At 37.1% G+C, this 14,360-nt stretch overlaps 1 protein-coding gene across 1 annotated transcript in view; it reads right to left on the bottom strand.

The window, feature by feature from the left end:
- The window catches only part of Cntn5 (contactin 5), a 1,160,177-nt gene extending 1,148,376 nt beyond the window's left edge, over positions 1–11,801 (bottom strand). The window contains exon 1 of the mRNA XM_042280381.2: positions 11,388–11,801. The gene's annotated coding sequence lies outside the window, so the exon portion shown is untranslated. The remainder of the gene's footprint in view (positions 1–11,387) is intronic.
- Between the last annotated feature and the right edge of the window lie 2,559 nt (positions 11,802–14,360).

The following is a 14,360-nucleotide window of genomic DNA, read 5'->3' on the forward strand; positions in this document are numbered from 1 at the left end:
GTTCTCTGATTTCCATTTCCCCATGCTCTATTTCTTAAAAATAACTTATTTTATTATTATTTTTGTGTGTTATTTCTGTGAACTCAAGTGAAATTCGAATAACTGTAGCATCAGCCCTTCCTTCCACCTTTACGTGGGCTAAAGGACTGAGTGTAGGTCCTGAGGTCAGCACAGCAAGTGCCTTGCCAGGTGAGCAATCTCAGAAGACCTACCTAGTATTTACTCTATCGGTTAACGAGCACTTGTTCATTCTGCTTTGTTCCTATGATTCTGGGTTTTTAAAAAGCATCTCATTTATAATGTAGGTGGCAAGATTTTTGCATCTGGTTTATTTTATTATCATATCAAGCTTTATCTTCATTCATAATATTAAAAACTCCATCTCCCTCTTCAATAGCACAATAATTACAAATTACATAGATCACAAAGTAGTCACAGGCCCTGAATTGACTCCCCACCCCAAAAATGACATAATAAGGGATATCAGACATATAAAAACATAATTAACAGCAGTTATAATCTGGAAAATGAATCAAAATCATGAAGTATTGGTACTGGACATGTATTAAGATGTCAAATATGTACTTAACAAGCCATGCAAGGCTTTGGCAAAGGTAAGAAAAAAGTAAAGCCTCAATACACTATCTTAGGAAATGTCAGTTCATGTAGCCAGGACTGCAAATACAACAGAGGGCAATTATGACACTGAAACAAGATTATTACATGACCAAGTAGTCCATCTCTAGGTAGGTATCTCCCCAGATGAAACCACTGTCATGTAAAGCTGTCTGTATTATTCTATGTCTCCCAGTATTAATCATAGTTAATAAGATACAGGACCATGAAGCATCAGTTGACAGATACTGGAGTAAACAAAGACATATAACACACTGTACTTCATTAGCTTTTATGCCACTCCTTACCAGTTTCTTAAAATTAAGGTAAAAGGAGCTGGAGAAAATACTACTTATTCATTCAAGTATCTTCATCTATGGGAGACACATTGTGATATTCAAACTTCCAACATTTGCAGGGTGGCCAGTCACTCATGCCTGACAGGAAATGGCTGGGGATTCTACTGAAGCCATTCCTCCACAGCACTGAAATCATCATAAGTGAAACATTAGAAGAAAAGTTTGTTGTGGATATTTTTATTTCTGGAAAGCAAATCTATGAAGTGTTGCCTTTCAGGGAACCATCCTTAAAATGATATATGTATTATTTTTACTTTGAGAAAAGGAACTCAGAAGAGGCATAGATTTCTAGGGATTTTCATTTCTCCACATATAAAACTGAATTCTCCTGGAGTGTTTGATATAGAATGATAAAACTGTAGCTAATAAAGTCATTTCTTCAGATGAAAAAGGAATTTGCCTTTTCAATCAGTCAGCAGTAAGAAATTAACATTTCAAGATGATAATTAATTATAGAAATGCACCAAGATTTTTCTTAATTTTTAATAATATCTGTTGTGTCTCATTATGTGGATGTAGTCAATCATGTAGAGTCCCTCCACTAGAAATAATTGAAAAAAAGTAGAACAGGCCATACCCTTCCTCTACCTAAATACTGTCTCAGAAATGGTATGGTATGACCATAGTATGACCCAGAAATGGTATGACCCAGAAAAAAATGTCATATTTGTATCTTTTAAATTTTATCTCATAAGGCAAATCCATTTAGAAACGTAACTTTGTTTTGGCTGAAATATCAGCTAAGAGGAAATTTTTAATAGCTCACAGTAGAAATATACATTTAATTCTTACTTAAAACAATAAAATTTCCTTCTTTAACTCCCTTTACTGTCTGAATTTCTTGCTTTCTTTACTTTCATTTTTGTTTCTTTTCTTTCCAACATTCACATTCCCTATGAAAACTTTTCACAGTCCTTTGGAAGAGACTATTCTTATTTGTTTCTACTACACCTTTCTGGTTTATATTCTATAATAGATTAGTTAGTAAATATTTGATGAAGAGACTGATTGGTTGTGTAGATATGATATGCCACTTAAAGTGACATGGAATTTACCAAATAAATAATAAAATATATTTGCTTTTAAACTCTTCTTGCCAAAATCATCAAGACAAAGCCAACACCAAACAAACTCGGCATAGCAATGTATTTCATTATCACTTGTAGAAAAACATTTTTGTAAAATGTCTTTGTACTCAAATTAAGATTCTATACTTGCTCTAAAATTCAACAACTGTTTCGTCATATAAAAGGTCAGTTTAAATTTGTATTAGTCAATTTGCTTTGCATTCCCTTGTATGTACTTACACATGAAGACACACAGTAACAGCTAATGAAAGCAGAGACCATAGATTTGGAGGAAGTTGGAGGTGATAAGTGGGAAGTTTGGAGGGCAAAAGAAAGGGAGAAATGTTTTAATTATACTGTAACTTCAAAAATAAAAAAATAATCAAAGGAAACTTTTACAAGATTACTTTTAAAGTGGTAAAACCCCTAATAAAATGAAAGAAGGAAATAATTGTATACACGAATGCATTCTGCTTCATTTTGCTATCACACAAGATTCACAACCATCTGCCTTTACTTCAAAATTAGTATCAGTGATGGAACTAGTACTGTAAAAGAACATACAGACGTCATTTTTTTCACAGTGAAAACAACCAAACAAAAAAACATCCAAAAAGAGATGGTCACATTCAATATGTGTCCATAAATTATACAATGAGAAACAAAGACGTGAAGTTATTACTGGCACTTGTAGCTGATACACAGGGGCATGGTAAAGGTGTTCCATCTTTGGAAAACTAAAATGCTAATATCCATGGGTATTCTGGTAGAATTAAAATCATTGTTCTACCTTTTAAAATCCTAAGCCAAAACCTTGAACTTGTATGTATCTTTGCCTCAAGATAAAAAGGTAAATCATTTCCAAATCTCCACAGCCCTCCTAATGTATTTTTTTTTCTAAGTTTGATTGAAAGTTGGGTCACTTCTGAAGAGTTTTCTTTAGTCTCATTTCCCTCTTACTGTGGAAAGCAGGTTAGGATAATCCTCCTTCTAGAAAATAGAGGAAGTTTTTGTGTCACTAAGAGAACCACAGTGGGAAGCAGTTGTACCAACTTCAAACAGAAACCTAACAAAGCCAGAGGCTCTCTGTGAGGACACCCAAAGCCCAGCTGTGGACTTTTCTTGTATATATCGGAGTGAGTTCATACTAAGGTTATACTCAGTTTTGTCTTTCAATTCTCTCCCTCCCCAAGACCTCCAAATCTAGAAAGACACCAATGACATTGGATCAAAACCTGTATTCTTCAAATTCACTGACTTTCATTTTCTGAGGGATTCATCAACAGAGAGAAGGAAGGGAAGGAAGTGTACTGTCCAATTTATACAAGGGACAAGAACTTTTTATAAAATGCCAAATCTTGTTGAGAAAGATGTTATCCACTTAAGTTAGAACAAAATCCTGCTCCTCTGCTTGCCTTTTTAATGCTCCCTGTTCCTTCATTGAAAGGAGCTCTAGGTTTCCCCATTGTGACCTCTTTGGATTTTTCCCCAATTGAAAGAAGATCTTTGTCTGTAATTACAAGATGTTCAAGTGTTAATGCTTATGTTTGTCTGAGAAGGCAGTCCAGACCACCTCACAATGGACATTTTTATTTCTACAAGATCCACAGTATAGACAATAGTTTCAGAGTTACCTCAGCTAGTGTAGTTTCTTCCCCCCTCCCCCATCCTCCCTTCCCCCATCCTCTACCTGGACTGCATCCCTCCTCCTTCTCCCTTCTCTCCCCTTCTCTATTGCTTTTATTTCTGAGACAGCTTGTCAAGAATTCCAGACTACCACAGAACATTTTATATAACCAAGAATCAACCTGAGTTCCTAGTGCCTTCACCCCTCAAGTCATGGGATGACAGGAATGCACCGCCATGCCGTATATATTTGATATTAGCACAGAGCCCATAGCCTCACGTGTGCTAGGCAACCACTCTCCCAACTGAGCTGTATTTCAAACCTACTCGTATACATTCCTGATTCTGTTATTAAGCTGCTGTATTTCTGAATGCTTCCCTTCTCTGTTTAAGACCCAAATCAAATCCCATCTTTTCAGTCTCCAAAGACAAATAATGCCACAGATAGTACTAAGTTTGCAAGAAATTCCAGTCCAGAGAAATTCTCTGAATCAATAATCATAGCGTCAGTAATTAATTGACACACATTTTAAAGATTGTAGCCTTCCTTTCCACAGTGATTATACTATCACAGCCCAAGAAAAACAGAACATTTTCATAGTTGCAGAGCTCAAGACTTTGTGATGGAATGAGAATTATACTAGTTATAAAATTTCACTATAGATATACTATAACGATATGCTATAAATATACTTACTGGGTTAGTAATTCTAAAGTTCTTATTTTTATCAATTAAAGTTATGTTCTTTTATACGTTATCAGAATCAAATGGTCACTATTATTATCATGTGACAAAGATAATAATGTTACAGTGACTTACTTTAAATTACGCTATACTCATGCACTATAATCTAGACAAAACTAAAACTTAAATTCTAAATCTTCTATGCCATTCCATTCATGTATGTTGGTTAAGTGGATCTTAGAATAACTTAGCAATAAAATATCTTAGACTCTGGGAAGTAAACAGAGCAAACACAGAACCAGGGCCCACGTGAAGTAGATCAACTTGGGAAGATCCCATGGAGAAAAACCAGAGGAGCATCTGAAGGGCAATGCAGAAAATCCTCATGGCTATGCACGATTGTTGTGTGGACTCAACTCCAGGGTGTCCTTCATCCACCTGTTGTCCTCCACTTTTTACTTAGAATGGTGCCTAACACCACACCCCATGAAATATTACTTCAGAAGCTACTTAAGGGCTTTTCGTGACTCTTACTCAGTGCATTGCACAGTGACAACACCCCTTAAAATGTGAGGAGCAGATGAGTACAGCCATATACTTTTAGTATAATCTATATTGCTAACTTTCATATTATCAAACTTCAATGATTAAACTCAAATCTCAAGTGGACACCCTTTTACTAAGATGCCTAAATGAATTAAAACACATTTTAGGAAAATAAGTCTACAAATAAATTAATAATTCAATGAATGCCACGGATTGGTCAGTCATTGAATCTAGAGGGTGTTTTGTACTTTCTACAGGAACACTTACAAATTTTAAATACCTGCTTAGAGGTGAAAAGCCCAGGCTTAGAGCAGATATACCATTTCAACAACACCCCTTTACCTCATCTATAATACACTTAGGTTGTGAACCTCTAGATGTTTAGTACTTAAAGGAAAGAAATCTTTAAAATTGAAATAAATTCTTATTCACATCTACATACACAAATTTGTCACAGTTTGAATATTAAAGATTCAGTACAAGTTATCATTAAAATAACATTATATGAGAAAGCCTAGTAATTATTAAAGCTGACACCTCCTTTGTACTGAAGATTTTTTAGCATACATATTCATCCTAAAATAATTTCTATTATTCAGCTGACCATAGAACTTTGTTTCAGATAATGACTAAATATATTACGGATTAATTCTTTCATATTGTAATAGTAAAATCCAAAATTTATATGCAACTTGACAGTTGAATTTTACAACTTATAAATTAATTTCAGAGGTATGTTTTCTGATTTTCTATCAAATGCTTCAATAATGCTATTATTTCAAAGAGTTCACAGTTTAAAATTTAACTAAACATTGAAAATACACTGACATTTTTTTACTCTCATTTCCCATTAATTTTTGTGTCATTAAGTTACATGTTGAGCATTTATTATTCTAAATCCTTCTCAATTTTCTTAGATAAAATTTTGAGAATTCCTTTTAGGTGAGCTCACTGTTGAATGCCTCTTAAGTTCACTGACAAAAGCTTTCACACAGTTGGTCAAGTCTCCAGTCCTCCTTAGTCATTCATTGGTCCCAGCATTCCCTTAGAGTTAAGTTTAAATATACTTATATACTAACTCTGCAAATCTTAAAGGCCAGTATTTTTCAGGTAATCAATGAAAACAAGGGGGTTACATGCACTATATGCTAATCTAATGTGATACTACAACAAGCTCTGAAATTTCAAAGAAGACATAGAACTGGGTCCTAATTACATATTTTTATCCCTGTAAAGTTAACAGTTCACTTTTTTTGTGTATGTCACCATTAATTAATTTTTATGATGGATACAGGAAAATAGAAGCTATGTGTGGATCCTTCCAAGACTTAATGACGTTATTCTGTCCTGTTTTTCTCTTCTCTCACAGTCAGTGTTAGAGAAGAGCCGGTTTAGCATCAACGAATCTAGTATAACCACCATCCAAACTCTGTCATTAGAACAGCACCAGTGATGTGAGCCTAAGAATATTTTAAAATAGACTGTCTTGGGATGCAGGCTCCAGATCCCTTACAAGGCTATAACCTGGAGTAATTCTTGCTGAAAACATTAATATAAAATAAAATGATCACTAACAAATTATTTCATATTTTGTTGGATCATAGGAGATATAGTAAAGCTAATTTGGTAAAGAATTTGAAGAGTTATATTTCAAAATAGTTAAATAATTCAAAAGGCAAACCTGTCTGATTTAAACAGGGAATGTTTTATAAGTTCTCAGAGATAGCTCAGGACACTTAAATCAGTTCAGTGGCCCAATGAACCTTGTAACATTTAATGCAGATGAAATGTTACCTAAACAAAAATGATTTCCCAGCAATATAAGGATTAGTTTAAAAATTCCTGTCACCACCCACTATGCCTTCTCATTAATATTAATTTTAAATACCAATAAGTTTGTGCATAATTCAGCAATGTCAAAGTCTGAGGTACAATAGTATCTCAGCAAATACTGCATCATTGAAAAGGAATTCTTGTAGAAAACCCCATGAGAGATCCTGGTTGAGTTCCAACAGATCCCCAACATTCTCCTACTGTTATGTTTACCTTTGGTTTAAATAAGAATGTCTTTTTAATGAAAGGAAACTTGTTAATGTGAAACTCAATACATGCAAAGCTGTAGATGAAATTTAATAAATTGGAAACTATATTTCTCATGAAATTGCCCATTTATCACTTAGTTCCTGTCAACATCAGTGACAACATGTACAAATGGGAGTGATTAGGGACATTTGGGGAGATGAGGAAGTATTTCTAGATCTTGTCAAGAAAACATATCTGCTGTTTTAACTCCTACTGAATATTTCTACTAATATTCAGTAGTAGAATATTAGTATTAATATTACTACTAATATTAGTAATTATTAATTACTAATTAGTAATTATTAATTAGTAATTCACAGTAGTAATGTTTTGTTCCACCTTGACCACCAATGTAATTAGCAGATTTCTCATCTTAAACCTTTTATGCTGAAGTTATTATGGGATGGGAGTGGAAGAAAACATCTACAAAGATAATAAGAGCAGTGGATTCTTACTCTCCTGTCAGGTTTGTATATGTAATAAGACTTTTATATCTAACGGTAAAGAAACCTTTTTATGGGTCAGATAATTTATCCCTTTCATCACCATCCTGGCCCCAAATCAAGCTACCTATAATTCAGATAAACTTCACAGTTCCCATCATGATGGAGACAGAAGCAGGCTCACACTTCCTAACATGCATAGGGATTACTAATCTGTCTTAGTATAAACACACACACTCACATGAACTGGCCACTGCACTTCTAAAAAGACCCAATCTCTGTAGTTTGCACATCCTGAGTTGTGGACTATTTGGAACTACAGATGGCAGCCATGGACCATAGGATGTTGTCAATTTCTTAAGAGAAGTCCATTGACAAATTTTAAACATGGTAACGCAGACTGTTGGGTTCTTTCTTCAGGTCATTATGAATTTTGAGGGAATTACTGATTTTAAAATCATAGGGGAAATCGGCTTCATAACTATGTACTCAGTGTTACCCAGTGACCCTCTATTTGGAACTGTTTAAAATATGGCAGTGATGGAAGCTCTCAGATTAAGAAACATACTAAAGAAGACAAAGGCTGCAATTGATAAAGGTGGTGATGGATGATACACCCACACCACTGTCTCCTAGACTTTAAAGAGTGTCATTGCCTGCAGTGGAGGAGAAAGAAACTCCTGTTCTTTGGCCAGATGCTCGGCTTTCTGAACTGTGCAGAAGGGGCTTCACGGGCAGACAGAGGCTACATGCTTCAGAGTACATGCTCAAATATTTTGCATTTTAAGTTACGGGATCAATAGTGGCAAACATCACCTACATTTAAGTTAGGCAAAAAGAAATTAGTGTGTAAAACTATGTAAATTTTATAAATAGTTTTGGAAAAGCAAGTTCAATGACTTTAATTCAGGAAACATAATTTTGATTAATTTAATTGTAATCCGTGGTGTTTTAAAGGGTGAGTGTATGTCAACTAAAGCCATTTAAAATTATCCTAATAGCCATTGCACTAAAACAGTATAATTTATTTTATTGACTTTTAATAGAAGTCATTTATTAAAAAAAATAAGTTTCAGACTAATTGAAAAAATAATAAATCCTATTTATCATAACCTACTAATCACATACACAGGAATATTCAATACTCTGAAACAGCAGGGAGATTAGAAAAGTTCATAATCCAAATTTAACTATTAAAGAGTTTTATAAACTTCATTACGTTTTAGAGTGAACCAGCCTCTAGTGTGGATTTATCAATCACTGGGGCTCAGGAAATGGACCCGCAGGGAGGTGACAGCTCTTAGTTTCCAATCAGCCTCCCTCCTGCTCTAGAGTGCTGAAAAGTTCATGGAACATCTTAGCATATCCTTAACACTAGTCTGGAAAATATCATCTTAGAACACAAAATTGGCTTACTGCACACAGGCATGTACATAAGCCTTTGATGCCAGAATTTGAGAGTCTAAACACATAAATGCATATGTCTTTTCGGAGAAATCAATTGTCAATCTTCAAGTAACAGTATCAAAAAATATTTCGCAGGTGATTAAAAATAATAGGTAGTCAAGTATGTGTGATGCTGTGGATGAAATAAATTGCAGTCATTCAAATATCTCAGCTTTGTTAAAATTTTAGAACAGAATTTTTGATGACATGGCTTTATGTCTCTTATAAAATGTGTTCAGCATTCCTGACTTCTATGTATCAAAGTCATCTTCACAATATCATATGTAAACAACTTGTTGTGATTTCATTTTAATCTTTACAAAAATATATCTTTTGATATCTACAAGTAAAGAAAAGTCCACGATACCTTTGCTAGCACAGCTAGCACTCTGCCCTTCACTGACACCCTCTGGTCCTGATTGCTAAGTCAGCGTGGCCAGCAAAGCACACTCACTCCCACCTGCTACCTTTAAGGGAGTGCAGGCTTCACAAATGGTCAAATAAAAAGATACTTAAAGCAATGGATATCTGCAAATGAACTACAGCTTCCAGGTTTTTATCAAAGTATGAGTTTAAGTATATTTTCTTTCACAACTGATTTATAATGTTTAATGAATAAACATGTTCTATTTGTAAAATTTAAGTTTTTCTCTCTTACTACACAATAACTACTAGGTTTCAGGCCCCCTAATGGTCGAAGTCATTTTACAAATCTTGAGAAATGTTCAAGTATATCAGCCATCTATTTAAAAATTCCACAACTCTTTCCAGATACCTTCCCCAAGCTTCCTACGGGCATTGAAACTCCTGACTCACAGCCACAGTCTAGCATTCCATTTATCATCTTAGTAATTTTCACTTTTTTTAACTTTTAAGTATTCTAACTTTCTATTTAGTTGCATATGGAACCAGAGAGAAGTCTAAAAACTGTTTTTTTTCCTCTGTTAGTTTTCTGAAGTTTTAGGCAACGTTAATGGGTACACTGACCCTTACCTCCAAACCTTAACCTTTACATCAACACTCTGCTGGTGATGCAACCTCTTTCAATGTCATCTGGCATTCCAGATGAGATAGTTCAAAAAGTCTTCTTTCTATATTACATATATTGTTTTAAATTTTCACTCTGAAATGTTTTCTATCTACAATTAATTAGATTCAATGGACTTTTTTTACACTATATATCCATGATTTCAATCGCTTTTTAAAATCTATTCTGATATAGTCATTTAGTGTGTGCTTATCATCTGATCAGTGTAAGCATGCCTGCCAACCTAAAGCCTTAGGGTTTGTGCCTCTGAAGATCTTAAAATACTTTGAGCATTAAATGAGAAATGGGAAGAACCATAGGTGAGCTGCTGTCACTGGCCACTGACACTTTGTAAGCATCTCTTCATGTCTTACCCCCAGTTTAGTCTAGGTATTAATCAGGATGCAGTCTTTGCAGCCGCTGTGACATTTCCAGGTAATTCAGTAGGTGTGCTGCAGCCCAATAGCAACCGATCACATTTACAACAGTTTGTTAACTTAACTCATTGTTTCATTTTTATGATAGTGCTATTTTAAGGTTTGGTACTATTTTCATTCTTCTCTTTCATGGCTCAGAATCAGAGCAGAGAGCTGAGTTACCTAAGTGACTTCTTTTCAAAAAAAAAAAAAAAAAAAAGCATATGAACCGAAAATGGGGAAAGCCTTACACACAGAACATTAGGAAAGTTCTTTTCCAAGCCTGCCCTAAGATTATCACACTAAATTTTCTTACTCGTGCTAAGTTTACATAAAATTATTCTAAAATATTAGTGGATTCATATTCTTTTTTGGAACAAAAAAATTTAATCCACCTAAAAAAATTTTAGGTTGTCATAGCAATCCTCAGCTCACTGAATATCACAGTCATAGATATTCAAACTAATATTCTCTCCCTGATTTCCTATAAAAATCAGAATTCGGGAGCATGTATTCAGCAAACACATCTATGCACAGCATGCAGGGGAAAATAACTCCGCATAATTCAAGGCACTGCTTTTTTGAGTTCCCCGAACTTTGCAGAACTCTCCTTGCATCTTTACTGAATTTTAACAAGTTATAGCACCACTAGATTTAGTCTCTATTCTTAGATGGTTCCGTCTATGAGATGCTCAGCCATGACCTGAGAACCTCATTCTATTTCCTTTTCTTCCTTAAACATTGTACTGCTTTAGTGAAAATCATTCTTATCCATCCCGGCATGTGCCATCCCTAAATTTACTTGCTCCATTTTTTCCTCTTGTTTCGGGCGGCCTTATGAGATACACAAATAGATTTTATACTTGCTTCAACTTTTCAATATAAAATCCCAGCAGAGAAAAATACTATTTTCCCATCTTTAAACAAGCATCATTGGACAGTTTTTACCTCTGGCAACAGCAAGGAAGGATGGCTTTGCAGAAGCGACTGTGTCAAAAACCCTAAGTGGCTGGGAGCCGAAGTGCACCATCACAGGGAGCAGTCACCAGCCAGCGAAGGAATGCCAGCCACTTACCAATGAGATCCCAGCTGCCTCTGTCCATTTCGGGCACTCTCAATCCCGCTCTCCCATCCTCCTGCTCTGGGCGCAGCTCAGATGGAGCAGTTCCTTGGGTGCTTCTCAGCCTGTGGCAGAAGAGAAATCGCAGAGTTCTGAGTCCTTCACTGGGAAATCTCCTCAGGCTTGCCCTGCCTCTCCCAGCAGAGGGGACCCAGGTGAGGTATCCTCCTGGCCACCGGGTTTAATGGCACTTGGCTGCCGGCAGTTGCACGGGGCGGAGGAGTTGGGAGATGCAGGCAGGTGCAGGTGGGCGCCTCCTCCCGCTGCTGCTCCAGGCTCGCGCGAATGCTCCAATGCGTCCACGCGCCCCGTGCCGCGCGCCCTGACTGGCTGGGTCCCTCCAGGAGCGGCCCGCGCCCCTCCCGCTCCGCGCTGTCACCGTCGCCAGGCGCCTCGCTGCCTCGCGCTGCAAAGGCTCATTTAGCATGTCCCCGCCTGTAAAAGACTGTGTGCCTCAAGCAGGGCTTTGGATTTCTTTCTTTTTCACATGGTACTCCACTTGCATCACTGGCCAGGCAGTACCGTCCCCCGCCCCCTCACACCTTCTCTCCAAAGTCGGGAAGGCTGTTTACCCCTACCTGGCCACCTCTGGATGCTTCACGTTCACCAGTGACAGCGAACGTGCTGCCTGTAGGATGCCCCGGAGCTGTCAGACTCTGGGTCCTTTCCTCCCTTGTCCTGCTGCTGTCCCTGCTGATAGCCAGGCTGTGCTGATAGCTCAGACAGCAGCGAAGGCTCAGACCCAGGCGCACACTTATGCGGGCTCCAGAGGGGAGCTGGCACTTGAGAGAGTGTGGTTAGGTTCTAACTGGGAGGCAATTCTCTTTTGTGTATGCATGTGAATTCGATCTAACCACCACGATGGGCTTGGGGCTATATTACTACTTGTCGATGATGATGGGGTGGTGGTGGTGGTTTAAAGCCAGTTCTGGAACAGTCAAAGAAATAGCAGGTTTAGCTTCTTGTTTGTTTATTTGTTTTGTTTCCTGAAATTTTCTATCACAATGCTCATATTTGGAAAAAATAGCTCAGGTTGTAAATCCGAGGTGGCAGCTTTAGTGTCATTGATCTGCTGATTTCTGGACTTTCCCTGTCTTTGAGTGCTCCAGTTTCATGTGTCTGGTGGTAATTGAGTATTTATGAAATAAATTCTGTTACATACATTTTGCCTCCAACTCCATGTGGCTTGCACCTGTATGTCACAAGGCTGGAAACCACACACACACACTCTTTTCTCTGCCAGCCTGTCTACACTCAGAACTCTGCATGAGCCATGGGCTGCATCTGTACCAAGAGGTACACGCTGTTCACACGTGTATGAGTCCTGTCCAACCCTGCGTTCAGGGCAATGAATCCTCTGCGCACGGCTTTTGCCCCCAGTGGGCTACGAAAGGCTGTAATTGGCAAGGCGCGCAGAGACGGTAGCTGGAAGCCAGATACTACTGGAGCTCTCTGCTCTCAGTCTTACAGCTTTCCTGGTAATTAAAATTAGTAGTTTTTCTGGTCCTTGGCTCTTCTCATACGCTCCGCAAACACCAAGGCTGTTTTGAATGGCTACCCTCAGGATCTAGGCTGGCTTCTTTCTCACAGCAAAGACAGTTTTGTGTGTTTGTATTTAATGCTTCTCTGCCCTTCCATACTTTTTATTTTCTTGTTCCTGCTGTCCAGTAATTAGGTTGTTTTCCTTATGTGTTAGCTGAGTGACTGTTGGAGAGAATCAAGTTTTCTAGGCGGTTTCTCTGCTCTGCTGGCCCCATGCCTACAGCAGGCTGTTGGTTAGGGGAGAGAATCACCAGGGTTTTATAAGCTCTTTAAATAAATTGCAAGAGAGATTCAGAGTCTACGAGCTTTAAAGCTTTTTTTTTTAATTGTGCAACAAGGTTTTGCTTTTAAATGTTTATTATAATTGAACACATACAGCTTTCAGGTGTGGGAGACTGAGCCTGCTGGTCACTCCCTCGGTACACTTCCTAGAATACAACTATGGATGATTTGTTATTTTTTGAGTCATTTAATCCTTTATTTAATAAATTTTCTTTCAACTAACCTTGATCCAGAAAGGATGAAAGTTGACTTCTAGAAATTTATTCACTACAGTAAATAATGACTGTAGCCCAATAAACCAAGGCATGTGGTCGAGAAATACCAAAAAGATGAGAAGATGTGATGAAGACAGAAAGGAGTTGATGATGAAATTTAATTTGTCTTTTCTTACAAAACATGCTTCGTTTATCATTCACATTAGCAGACACCAGTGAGGAGAATGATGGACGTCTGCCGTGTGGTTCAAGGAGTGTTCCCACAGTTAAACAATATGAGTGAGAAAATCTGCCTCTCAAGACCGGAAGTGAAACAAGCTTGGGACTACACACCTGTAATCCCAACACTCAGAGAGCCTGAAGCAGGAGGATCATGAATCTGGGGACAACCTGGGCTACATAGTCAGGCAATTCTCAAACTGAACACCTAAATAAACAAAAAGAATGATATAGATGGATTAAATCTTGCCCCCTCTAAACAAAATTAATGTGTGAGACAAACTATCATTTTTTTTAGTGTATCAATGTAATATGTGATAGTATTTTTCCCTTTTGAGGTTTTCTGATCATTTGAGAATGAAAATATGTGAGAGTCTGATTAATTAGGGATAGTAAGAAATCTTTCTATCAGTTCAAACTGAGAATGACGGCCTCTGGTCATTGTTTGGGAGTGACCAAGTTACTCAGCTACATTTCTTCAGAACCCCGAGTGTATAGACTGATTTTTTGCTTCTTTGATTACTTACAGTGTTTACAAATGTATATCGATATCCATAAATGTATACATTTCATCTTTGTGAAGTAAAGCTTAGAATGTGGGCATCCGGAGCTTATTTTTTCTTGGAAAGTGAAAGTTGTATACACTATGTACATTCTTCTATTCTGTCAT

The sequence above is a fragment of the Peromyscus maniculatus genome, chromosome 7 (genome assembly GCF_049852395.1).
Source record: "Peromyscus maniculatus bairdii isolate BWxNUB_F1_BW_parent chromosome 7, HU_Pman_BW_mat_3.1, whole genome shotgun sequence".
Lineage (NCBI taxonomy): Eukaryota > Metazoa > Chordata > Mammalia > Rodentia > Cricetidae > Peromyscus > Peromyscus maniculatus.